This window comes from Rhododendron vialii, chromosome 5a (assembly GCF_030253575.1).
Source record: "Rhododendron vialii isolate Sample 1 chromosome 5a, ASM3025357v1".
Classification (NCBI taxonomy): Eukaryota; Viridiplantae; Streptophyta; class Magnoliopsida; order Ericales; family Ericaceae; genus Rhododendron; species Rhododendron vialii.
Window position 1 is genome coordinate 38,531,550 of NC_080561.1, and position 13,558 is coordinate 38,545,107.

The 13,558-nt window shown below is 40.9% G+C and overlaps 1 pseudogene; it reads right to left on the bottom strand.

Annotated features, from left to right (window-relative positions):
* Positions 1-1,500: 1,500 nt before the first annotated feature.
* LOC131326743 (aldehyde oxidase GLOX-like) lies at positions 1,501-3,105 on the bottom strand (annotated as a pseudogene).
* Between the last annotated feature and the right edge of the window lie 10,453 nt (positions 3,106-13,558).

Genomic DNA, 13,558 nt, shown 5'->3' on the forward strand with positions numbered 1-13,558 from the left:
TTTTTAAGTGATTGTATATTAATTATTCGGTGGATGATGTAGTTTTGATGTCCGGTCCTAACTTCCCATCGAAATGCAGTTATCAAGAAAAGGAATGATATACTCCTTTTCACTATAAAAAGAATATTGTCCGTTTCGCAAACGAGAATTAATTTAATGCATTTTGCCAAAGAAATTCATAACTTATATATATTAAAAATCTTATAGACGCTTACAAGATCCTACGCCAGTTCTTCTATTAGCATTTCTTTTGAATACACAGGTGTTAGATTTTCTAGAAAATCTCGTTGTACAGTAATCAATCAACTACCAACGAAACTAACGCCCTGTTTGGATGCCGGATTTGGAGGCCGAATATGTTGCCGCCCGGATTTCATCTCCTGGTCCCACTCATATCCTTTTTTTGTTGCATTTTTGGGAGGGTGAATTAAAACACTGTTGGGACTACAAATCCACTTCCAACAGTGTTTTGGGTGGATTTGCCAAGCAGAGCCTCACCCCTGTCGTTAGCAAATCCGGGGGATTTGGGACTTTTTTACCCCTCCAAATTCACCATCACCCCCACACAATATTTTACAAAGAAGAAGAAGAAGAAGGAGAGAGAGAGAGAGAGAGAGAGGTACCTCACAAAGCTAGTCGGCGTCGGAGAAGAACAGGATTGTCGTTGCTCAGTCGGCGTCGAAAAAAGAGTTGTACCTCTGGAATAGTTTCTTTTTTTGGAAGAAACGATAAAAAAATAAGGATTGTGTATATCTCACATATATATGATGGGCTCATGGGGTATATGTGAATTGTATTTTTAGCCATAAGGCTCTTAACTGTGTATGTGAATTGTAATTTTTTTTATAAAAAAAAATTCACTTTTCAATTACATTTTTTAAAAAAATTCAGAAAATAATACTTTTTCTAATAAATAATATGGTTTAAACATTTGTAAAATAAAATGAATTTATTTTATCCCATAATTAATGATAAATATGTATTTACTTTAATTATAATTAAGTAAACGAATTTTGATCATTTAAAAATCTAAGTGGGAGCAATTTAGTCATTCAACACCTAATCCCATCATATCCACCATCTATATCATCCTTCTCAAAAAATCATCTAAACACCTCATTACAAATCCATCATTCTTAACATATCACCCCTCATTACAATCGACCTCCAAATCTATCCTCATTCTATATCCACTCAAAACAAATCATCCATGCATCCAAACGGGCCGTAAAAGAATTGGACAAGTATAGACCACTTTTTCCTATTTTTATAGGATATACATGAGTGAAACCAAATCTTAACTACAAATGTGTTGTCTCAACACTTTCACAATAAGTTCTTGAAAATTGAGTCGAGACGACATAAATATAAATAATAATAATAATAATAATAATAATAATAATAATAATAATAATAATAATAATAATAATAATAAAACCAACATTCAAAGATGCTTGGCATACATTTACAGACACATAAGCAGTTGTTTGGGCGGTATGGTTAGGCAATCAAATGGACCCAATGAGCGAAACTTGGCACTCCATTGTTAACCATAAACATCATATAGTAATTTGGCGGCGCCACCATCCCACTAGGAGGCAATGTACACCCAATTTTGTACATAGTACCGTCCGGCTCAGGACCGGTGATAGCCAACTTTACCAATCTCTGCCCTTGTGAAAATGAATGCGTGGTAAAAGGCGCACTTGCAAAATTCACCTCCACTATCCCACCCACCAAGGTCAGCACCGTTATATATACCTCAAAAAACTCTCCATACCCCACCATTTTTGGCGCGTTCACCATCACTGGCTGAAAATTCGCATTGGCAGCTGCCAAATGCACTGGCGAGAACTCCTCGATTCTCAACTCCGTCAGGTACTACCCAGTGAAAGTGTAGTAGTAATGTGTATTACTTCCGGCGAGCAAATTATTCCCATCGGGCAATAAATTCGCGGTCGAGTGGTATAGTCTGGGGATTGTACCAGGAGTTAGTGTGGTAAATCAAGATCCCAGAGGTAAGTCGGGTTGGTATAGAACCAGGGTCAAACACAGGTTCGTTGCCAATCCGAACCCTTGCGACCCCGCCTGAGCTCTGTTTATGATTATTACGTCTCTTGTTGGTAGCATCACCATGTCCCCAATGTTCCGAACAAGCGGCATGGTATCCATCTCCCCAAAAAGGTTGGGATCAGTCGCCACAATCCGCCCGCAAGTCCCATGGGCAGGTTCATATATAGTCTGATTAAGGTAGGCATTGTACTGGGACCCACCGCAAATGACAATTTTGGCCGTGGAATAGTCCCCTTCCAATGTCAGCATAACAGAGGATCCTGCAGACGGGTAGTTACGTGGGCCCCCTGCAGCTGAGGATAAGTTGTTACAATCAAGTTTGCATTTTAATCATATGGCACGGCTTGAGTGTCATCAAATATAAACAGATTTCCTTGAGGGAGAAGGTGAACGTACGGATACAAGTTATCCCCCTGGTCGTCTGCCGCCTGGCCGAGGAACAGGAAATTGACTGCGCCTTTAGGTTTCTGTGGGTAAAACTCTAAGGTGTTGACGCTGATGCCCCCGATTATTATGATAGAACCATCGGGGAGTATATTATTTGTGGCGTACCAACGCCCATTGTACAACTCAATGTTTTCAAGTTCTTCCCAATTGCACCAGGAATCGTCTTCACAGGGGGTGAACATTCGGAACTTCTGGGCACCGTCGTTGAAGCTGCCGGTGTGGAGTAGGGTGCCATTGGGGAGGAATTGGCCCGAGGAGCACCACGTGTCAGTGAGGATCTCGAGGCCACGGATTGTGTTGGCATAGAGGTCGAGGACAGCGGAGTGGACGGTGCAATCGTACTGTAAACTCTCATCGTTTGGGTCGTAGCGGCATCTGCCGCCTGGGAGCGTTAAATTGGACGCGCCAATGTCAGTCCGGTCGATGAGGATTGCGATGTTGTACAGGGTGACTACGGTGTGCATGGAGGCAATGTCGGCGTCTTCAACCAGGAGTTCCCCCGTGCTCGGGTCCTGGGAACTTGTTCGGATGATTGTGAAGGCCAAGCAGAGGAATATTAGACAAAAGAAAATGCGAGCGCCCATAGTGAAAGGGAGAGAGAGTCTTCAGCTATGTGTGACTACCGTCATTTGAACTGAGATCTATATATAGAGATAGGAAAGAAGGAGAGAAGTAATTTAAAATGTGGAGCCTAAGTTTGAAAAGATTGGTTTGCTCTTACTTTAGCATATTTTCTGATTCCATATCGTGATACATATATCTGACCCTACAAAGGCATACTCAACCAGTAAGACTTCTCTAAGTTCTCAACTGGACTGCACACTTTAATTCAGGTGTTTTGGGCCTCCCTAGCTAAGACTCACCTCCAATGCTAGCTTGGAATCAGTATACATTTTTGATAACTCAATTGTCTGGGTCCAACTTATGCACACTTCGACTAAAGTCAGAGCAAAATTCTATATGGACTGATCTTCATGTAATTGATAGTACCTGAGGGATTTCGAAATGAGTCCTTATGCACACTTCGACTAAAGTCAAAGCAAAACTCTATAGTGTTCATAAAAATTATAAATAGAGGAGGAATAAATTGGTTGAGGGGGAGTCATTTATTATTATTTTTTGGCATGAAACTAGTATCCTTGATTGCAAGGTTTGATTTTGTGAGGGCCAACCAGGGGAGACATTTTGACAGCCCAAGGTTACTTGAGAATCCTAGCTCCTTGCAGCTATTTTCTTAATAATTTATGACGTGTTGCACACATTCACCATGTCATAGACTCGCGTGTGATCTCATAACCGAGAACTAGTTCCTCAATTGGTGTGAGTGAGTATATTTTAGCCTAGCTAGTTAGTTTCTTTTAATTGTTAGTATATTTTCGCCTATGGGATTATTGGGAGTATGGTTCAGAGTTTATGAATTAATTATATAGCATTAATGGATATTCCTTATTCGAGTTATACATTAATTTTTTGGCTTGCTAGATATTGCTTGGTTCGTGTGCATGTTAGTTCGTATTCCATTTTCCTACTTCTACCTTTGTTATTCTGTGACAAAAAGAGGATAGTAGTGTTAATTCTAACAGAATGTGTATTTGAGTGTTGTGTTGTAGCTTTACAGGTGGCCACATTATGGAGTACTGCTATTGGTACCGATGGTACAATAGAGAAAATGCACCGACGGCCACCGGACGGCCGTCTCCAGCCACCGAACAGCCGATACGAGCCGTCCAAAAATTTTAAAAAACAAAACCGAGTGGGCCCACGCGAGAATTAATGGCATCCGAGGTGTGTAGGGTACTTGATCCAAGCACCCATTTTTCGTCTATATATGTATATACGTGTATATACATGAAAAAGGGGTGCTCGGATCAAGTACCCTACACACCTCGGATGCCATTGATTCCCACGTAGGCCCACTCGGTTTTATTTTTTAAAATTTTCGGACGGCTCGAATCGGTTATCCGGTGGCTGTCGGTGCATTTTTCCTACGGTACCATCGGTACCAATAGGATTTTCGCACATTATGGTAGGTGTCACGGGGCTGTTTTTGGCCTATAAATCTGCCCGTGATGGCACCAAGTTTGCCAACAACTTGGTCTCAATCAACTAATGTTTACTCACACACCCGATATGTTTGAATGTCTAGAAACACACTTAAGAGTTACGGGAACCGTCCAACCTTTATTAAACACCAACTTACAAAGGAATACACTCAAGAACCTAGACAGTAACATCCTTCTGCCTTAGGCTACGAAAGTGCTTGCCTAAATAGGCTTGCAATCATAAAAACGTGGCCACTAAGTACATGAGATCATGAGGCCAACCCATGATCTTGCAATTGACACCCCCAACTGCCCTAGGGCTATGCTGGCACTGCCAGAATCTGCCAGCACACTGAACTGTGAAGCTGCCTGGAGATGACTGCCGATAACTACCTGTTTCTGCCTTGGACACCTGTTCCTTGCTGCCAGCAACACATGCAGCCCGTTTCTACCTTGGACACCTGTCCCATGCTCCCAGCAACAAGTGCAGAATGCTGTTAACCGTCAATAACCGTTTTGCCTGAGCCAACTCAAGTCTGCCTCCGTTTTGCCCGAGCCAACTCAAGGCTGCTTGGCCAATTTCATGATCCAACGCCCAGCTCCGAATACTTAGCTGTTTTTCTCGATTGCCTTGTCCCACAAGCCTGCTTCCCGTTTAGCATCCCTGCCTCGATATCATCAGGCCATCACGTGCATCACAACTGCCACTTGCCTTAGGGACTAGTGCCGACACCAACCGACACCGTCGGGTCACCTTGTAAAGACATGCCTGCCTCATGCCTTAGTTTCCACCGGTTGGCTAGGGTGCAAGGTGCCACCGCTAGTCAAGCTTAGCAAGCCTTGGAAATCAAGGTGCTAACAAACCACCCCCACCAGAGGAAGCCGACGTCCTCGTCGGTAAGGCCCGTAAGTACTCCAGTACTTGCTTCTCAGACTGCCACAAAGTCCCATCCGCTTCCCATGTAGCCTCCGAGTCTTGCCTATTTTCACACTTCGCCAAACAGGAGGTTCTCCCATTTGCCTCGCTCTGCCCTTTCGCCTTATCATCCAAAATCCCATGCATCTAAACTGCGAGAGAAGCCCGTTGAGCTTATTTTCTTCCAGCAACTACCAAGTCTGGAAAATTCTGCAATTGAATTGCCGATAGCCAGCCACCCGTTCCTTCCCTTCCCCGCTTTTCCTTCTCTGCCTTGGAACAACGCGATACAAAGTAGGGCCATTTCTCATCAGCAATCAAAATCCCACCGAGATGTGGCATCACAGCCACTTTTGCAGCCACAAAGAACTCATTACCCAGTATAAGTTCGAAGTCATCAAGCGGATACACCACCAAATCCACTTGCCCGTTCCAGTCCCCGATCCCCAAAGCGACACTGCCCGTCATTCCATGCCCCACCTGTGCATTGGAATTTATTGTCTTGATCCGACTGAAACTTTCAACGACTTTCAATCCAAACAACTGCACCACCCGTTCTAAAACAAAGTTGTGTGTGGCTCATGTGTCCATCATAGTCAACACTTCCATTCCACAAAGCAACACTTTGACATACATCAAACCCGATCTCTGCGAGGTTACTGCCTTGTTTGCATGAATCGCGTTGAGCAATTGCATAGGGTTGACCCGAACATGCACTTCCGAGTCTGAATCACCATCTTTCCCTTCATCCACGCAAATAGCATTCAGCTTTTCACGCTTTGGGCAATCCTTTGCCCGATGAGGCCCATCGCAAATGAAACAACCCTTGTTGAAATTCCCTTTGCCTTGCCGTTTGTCCTCCGCAACCGATTTCGATTTCTGACCCTTGTCTTTCTGACTCTTATCCCATTTCTTTGAACTAGATTTTGACGTGCTGGATTCAAAAGAATTGGATTCGCCCGTCAGTTTGAAATCTACCAACCCGTCGGTAGCAGCAACAGCCGACGGCAAGTCCTTGATTCCCAGCCTTCGTAATTCCAACTGTGCCCAATTCTGCAAACCCGACATAAAATTGAAAACCTTGTCCTCCTCCGACATGTTCTTGATATCCAGCATCAAAGAATTGAATTTCTTCACATAATCTCGCACTGAATCCGTGTGCTTCAATTGTTTCAGTGACTCCCTTGCAAGCCACGAAGAATTGCAAGGCAGGAATTGATCCTTCAATTCCTTCTTCAGCGTTTCCCACTGCTCGATCTTTGGATGCCCGCTGTCCTCACATCGAGTTCTCCACCAGAGTTTCGCATGCCCATGAGAAACATCGTGGTGATTGTCACACGATCTGCCTCTGGAACACGCGCAGCAGAGAAGTACTGCTCCATATCCCACAGAAAGTTCTCCAACTCCTTGGCATTTTGGGCACCACCGAAAGCCTTCGGTTCAGGGACTTTTACACGAGTCTCGAATCCGTCTGAGCGACCAAGGAAGGCCCTCTTCACAACCAGCAATTCTGACTCCAAGTTAGAAACCCGCTCCTTCATGACATCTGAGAGTTTGTTCAAGTCCGCCAGCATCTCTGTAAACTTGGTTTCAGTCTAACCGACGTGTGTTTTGTGAGCCTTTTTCTGTGACTCGACCGAAGCCAACACGACGTCCAGGCATTCAACCAAGGTAACACCCTCATCAGAATCATCATCACCAATGAGCTTTTCCAACTGTGTAACTCTGACCCGTACTGCCTCGAGTGCAGCATTTGCAGCCATACCTTCAACCCGAAGTTCTGCAACTTTTGCTCACAACCTGGCTTTGATACCAACTGTCACGGGGCTGTTTTTGGCCTAGAAATCTGCCCGTGATGGCACCAAGTTTGCCAACAACTTGGTCTCAACCAACTAGTGTTTACTCACACACCCGATATGTTTGAATGTCTAGAAACGCACTCAAGAGTTACGGGAACGGTCTCAACCTTTATTAAGCACCAACTTACAAAGGAATACACTCAATAACCTAGACAGAACATCCCTCTACCTTAGGCTACGAAAACGCTTGCCTAAATAGGCTTGCAATCATAAAAACGTGGCCACTAAGTACATGAGATCATGGGGCCAACCCATGATCTTGCAGTTGACACCCTCAACTGCCCTAGGGCTGTGCTGGCACTGCCAAAATCTGCCAGCACACTGAACTGTGAAACTACCTAGAGATAACTGTCGATAACTGCCTGTTTCTGCCTTGGACACCTGTCCCATGCTGCCAGCAATACATGCAGCCCGTTTCTGCCTTGGACATCTGTCCCATGCTCCCAGCAACATGTGCAGAATGCTGTTAACCGTCAATAACCGTTTTGCCTGAGCCAACTCAAGTCTGCCTCCGTTTTGCCTGAGCCAACTCAAGGCTGCCTGGCCAATTTCGTGATCCAACCCCCAGCTCCGAATACTTAGCTGTTTTTCTCGATTGCCTTGTCCCACAAGCCTGCTTCCCATTTAGCATCCCTGCCTCGATATCATCAGGCCATCACGTGCATCACGACTGCCACTTGCCTTAGGGACCAGTGCCGATACCAACTGACACCGTCGGGTCACCTTGTAAAGACATGCCTGCCTCATGCCTTAGTTTCCACCGGTTGGCTGGGGTGCAAGGTGTCATCGCTAGCCAAACTTAGCAAGCCTTGGAAATCAAGGTGCTAACAGTAGGGGATAAGTTGTTTCAGTGTTAGTGTGTTCTGTGGGGGAGATTTTAAGCTCCATAAGCCAAGCTCCGTCGTGGTTGGCAATTCAATTCCATGTCAAAACACACATTTATTTGTATTCCTATTATTATCGAGTTGTACTTTTTTATATTATTTAGAGCGTTTGTTTGAGATCGTGGAATTGAATCATCATGTCTTGTAATGAGTGCGAGTGCGATAGAATATAAGCCGAGCTTTGTTCGGAAGTTGCAGAATAGGCTCGAGTGACTATCAGGCAAAATCTCGGGAGAGGCTTACTAGAACATTTCGCTACCTCGAGCGGCTTTTCTTTGGCTTGAGCGACTTTATATATCGAACTGTTAGGTCCGAAAGGGTTACAACGTACATATATCATAGCAGCCGGACATTCGTTTGAGAGGAGAAAAACACCCTTGAGGTTTCTGATCACTTTGTATCTTGGAGTATGTACGATCCATGGATCATTGAGCGTATCTATCTCCAAGAGGTTAGTACAACTGTTGAACCAACCTATTTGAGTCATCTTTAAGTAGATTTCTGAAAGCATAGCGAAAAGCTTATGCGATTCAAGGCAAAGTTGGTCACGCACTGGGTGTGATGTACGAGGATTCGGCAAGTACATCTTAGGGTGGTTGTGAGCGATTCAAATCGTAGAGTAAGATTGCTTGTAACTACACTTTTAATTATAGTATTTTGATTCATTCCCGTGATTTTTACTATTTTCGAGGTTTTCTGCATGTATATCTGGTATTCATCGCTACTTTTAATTTTCTATTAGTTGCTTGGCGATTAGCTGGATATTGAAATAGGAATTTCGATCAGCATTTGAGTTAGACCCAAAATATTTGAACCACATGGTATCGTCCAAAAGGTGGTTGAAAATAGACATTTTGTTTAACAGTTTTTGGTAACTTTGAGCCGATCCCCGCGGCGGCGACAGCTACGTTTCGTATTCAGTCAGGGGGCAGTTCGGGCGATACGTGGCTGTTAGGGTTTGGTTTTTCTGGTTTGGGGGTGTTTTAGGTTTTTGTTGGTCTTTGACCAACGTCTGGGTCTCGAGTACCTATGGAGATTAAGTAATATTAATTTTCTTATGCCTTTGTCCTTTTAATCTTTGTAATTTTCGAATTTGAAGATTAATAGTAAAAAAAATTGCTGATAAAAAAAAAAAAACTTTGAGCCGAAAATTAAGTGGGACCCAAACATCTTTTGAGTTGAGTTCAATTGGGTTTTGATACTAAAGGGGTTTTTTTTGGGGTCAAACTGAAATGTTTGGATTAAACTACAAAGAAAGAGTCAAAAATACTAAGTAGTATATTACAGACAAATAGATCAAGGGAAACAGGTTCCACAACTAGGTCCTAATGTGCCCCCCATGCACCTATAGCATCAGCTATAACAAATTCCCCAGCAGTAAAAAATGGACTATTAGCTCCTCCTCTTGCTGTGAACCAAACCGGGCCAAATAGTCTGCGGTTTGATTTGCTTGACGAAAGATATGGGATATGGTGGAGTTGGTCCTTCATGCAGTTCTCGCCTCCTCAACAATGTGGTGATGGGCATGATTCGCAAGGGGGGCCTTCGTTACAAAGCTTGACGACTTGAATCAGATTCAATTGTGACTTTAGACATCCATTTTTCCAGAATAATAGTGAGACCTCGCTATAACGCTCAGATCTCCACTTCAAGGCTACTGGTACAATTAATTTATTCCATGGAACCCAAGGGTCCAACTACCATTGATCTCTAAAATGCCTCCAAAGCCTGATTTGTTGTTAAACTCGTAGAAAAAAATAAAAAATAAACCCTCGTAGAAACAACCCTCTGTATTTAACTTAATAGTCATGAGGGATGCGACTAAGAGCATCCCTATTGTAATAATCAAATTGGTATGGATAAGCAAACTTAACAACAATGCTAAAAAAATACCTCACATTGTAATAAGCAAAGTTACAAGTCTTTTAGAAAATAACCTAATTCCACTCATTCCATAACCAAACTTAACAATTTTTACCAATAACCAAAACTCAATAACCAAACCCAATAACCAAATTCAAAACTCAATAACTAAAAAATACCCCACATTAGAATCGTCTCATCGTGACGAATAATTTGGTGTGGTCGGGTATGTGATTGAAACTCGTTTGAAATTGGACATAGGTGCATTGCGTACTATGGGGTTTTTTTTTATAGGGATGCAAAAATAACCAATGTGGAGGTAAATGTTGTTAAATTTGATTATAAACTAAATGGGTAATCAAATGCTGACGTGACACATTTTGGTTATTGATTTTGATTATTCCCATTACGGATGCTCTAAAGGGGTTTAAACCACAGAAAAAATGAACAAAATTCATAAAGTGATAAATCAAAAATCGTCAACTGTTTGATTGTTTTTTTAAAAAAAATTTCCCCGCATAACTTCTAGTGGAATGCTGAGAACATCCGCTGAGAACATCCGTGAAAATAAGATTTTTTTTTTTGGAAACAACCACCTTAAAAAGTCGTATTTACCAAAAAAGATTCTTAGTCACTGTCTTTGTAAGTTTTATTGCGGTGGTGTTCCTCCATTAAGAATTTTTTGGACTTTTTCGCGTTTTTGTCCTTATTCAAATTCTTTTTGCGTTTCTTAGTTTTGCGTCTTACGTTTTTGGTTTTTCGATTCATCTGACGAGACGAATCAAGTAAAAATTATGGCTTTTACTCAAATATTTTGGTAAATAACTACTTTTCAGCTAAACAAATTTGGGTAAAACTTAAAAGTAAAAAAAAATTACTTTTCCGATTCCTCTCGTCGAGACAAATCAATAATCCACAAAATTTTGGCACAAAACTAACAAAGAGGTTTTTTTAATAAGGACAAAACCTTAAAAAAAAAAAGTGTAAAAAGATAAACAGAACGGAGTCTCGGAGTATGCCGGCCGCTTATATCGTTTTTGTGCAGGCAACCTTCCAAACAGGTTAAAGGGTCTCCACTCTGTATTTTTTAATCAAACTCTTGTAACTTCATGTGTTACATGGTGTCACTGCAATACCGTCAAGTTGTGCTTTTGGTTTTTTATTTCCAATCATAAATAAGTGTTGAGCTCAAGATATGTCCCACCTTAATGTGTGATTGAATAAGGACGTGGGGCACCGTGCCCAAAGGGAATGATCAATAAAAGCATGATAGTGCATTTGCCCCGATTAAGAGACATGGTTTTTTAATTGGGAAAGTCTTTAATACACACTCTTTTAAAGTGTGTACCATATGCACCTATTGTGTGGTTCATATTGTGCCACCTCATAAAAAATTACTTGTAGGACCGGTCATTTATAACATTTTATTTCGTATCGTAACTTTTATATTAAAAATTCGTAACTTTTCAACAATATGATTCGTAACTTTTAAGCAATAGATTCGTAATATTTTGGAATTCATAACATTTTGGTGTATTTTAATAAGGGTGCATATAATACACACCCAAATAAGGGGTGTGTATTGTAGCACTTCCCTTTTTAATATCTAGGTTTGGTGGTTTTGGGTTGTAGTCTTAGTTTCGGTTTATTCCCTTGTGTTTCGGGTTTTTTTTTTTTGGTCTTAAGTGTTCTGGCTGTTTCGATTTTTTCAGCGGTTGTTTCGGATTTGTTTTGTTGCGGTTTTTTTGTTGGTTCCTTACCTTCCTTTGAGTTTGGTTCTCGGGTGGCGTTTCGTTGATGTGTCCTTGATCCGTTATATCTTTGTTATCCTTTTCAAAGATTTATTAAAAAAAAATTTCTAATTAAAAAAAAAAGATAAGACAGGCGGATATATGATGGTCATTTAGAAGAATAAGAAATATATAGTATAAATATGTATAAAAAATAATTAATCACTAGTCTCCTTCTTTTTTTTTCTTTTTTTTTTTTTTGCCACAGCGATATACATCAGTGGGGGTTAGTAGGGGTGTTAGAGTTAGCACGGGGAGACCAGAAGCTATCCATAGCCCTGGTCCCCTAAAGGCCCTGCCCTCTGTGGGGCTCGAACCCAAGACCTTCCACAAATGGGAGGCAATGACTGACCAACTGCTTTAAGCAGTGATTGATAGCGAGATTAGGGGAGACTTAGGACAATCGCCTCCAGCCTCTCGAGAATTACAAGTAGATTAAAAAAAGAATCTATGAGTGATCTTACAATTTAGGGCGAAACTTGATAAGTGTAAACCCCCTATATAATATCCAATCTATGACTTGATTCGTGAAGATTGGAGCTCAAAGACCTGAACAATTAGAAGAGCAACCAACCAATCAATTAAGCCAATAAATGTTCTAATTAATTGTTCGATTCTTTCTAAAAGGAACATTAATTTTTAACTGAGTAGTATTTTGATTTTCCAAAAATGATATACTCCAGATTGATTTCGTGGAATCCCATTCAAGTATAGTTGTCACGAACATTTCCCTTTTTAAGTGATGATTGGATATTAGTTATTTATTCAAGGGATGATGTAGTTTTGATGTCCTACGTCCTAACCTCCCATTGAAATGCAGTTGTCATGAAAATGAACGATACACTCCTTTGATCCTTTCATCACTATAAAAAGATTTTCCGCTTCACAAACGAGAACTTAATTTAATGCATTTTGTCAAAGAAATTCAAACTTATATTACATATAGAACTCGGTGATATCTAGCTAGCTAGTAATGTTCCCACTTCGTTGCTAGAACATGCAATTCGGTGGCAACAACTCAAACAAACTTGTATTTCGGCAAGGAAAGCAAAAAGATCCGAAAAAAAAAACCTAAAGAAACATATGCGTTCTTTCTTTTTACCCCATATTTATACTTGGTTCACGAAACAGAAAAAATATTGGACTAAGCAATCTCATAAAGGTGATCAGTTGAATTCTCAATCTATTTGCCACTATATATAGATCAATCTTACATGTCCGCCAATTTTTCAAGAAAAATATTTTCGACTTTGATCCGCAAAAATCATGCATCTAAGGAATTAACTTTTAAGGCAGAAATAGGAAATAGTACTGTTATTGGTGGATAGGAAAAACATTGAAAGAAGAGTCCGATGAAATATTTTTGGACAGAAATACTTTTTCATTTGAATCACAAGTTGATTGGGATTTTCCTCCAAAATTTGATGAGTACACAAATTAAGAGTTTGAAATCTTTGAAGCCAACATTGTTGAGAACGTATGTTGTGGTTCAGGACGATGAAACTCGAGGACGAGTTTTTTCAAGCACGGAAAAATGATGCATGTTGATATTTTAATTGTTCTAGAAATATAGAAATTTTAGTTTATTATTTTAAAATTAATATATTATTAAGAATCTTTCCATTTTAGCATAAATTGCCTATAATATTAGGTTTTCTTAATTAGGTTTATTATATAACCCTTT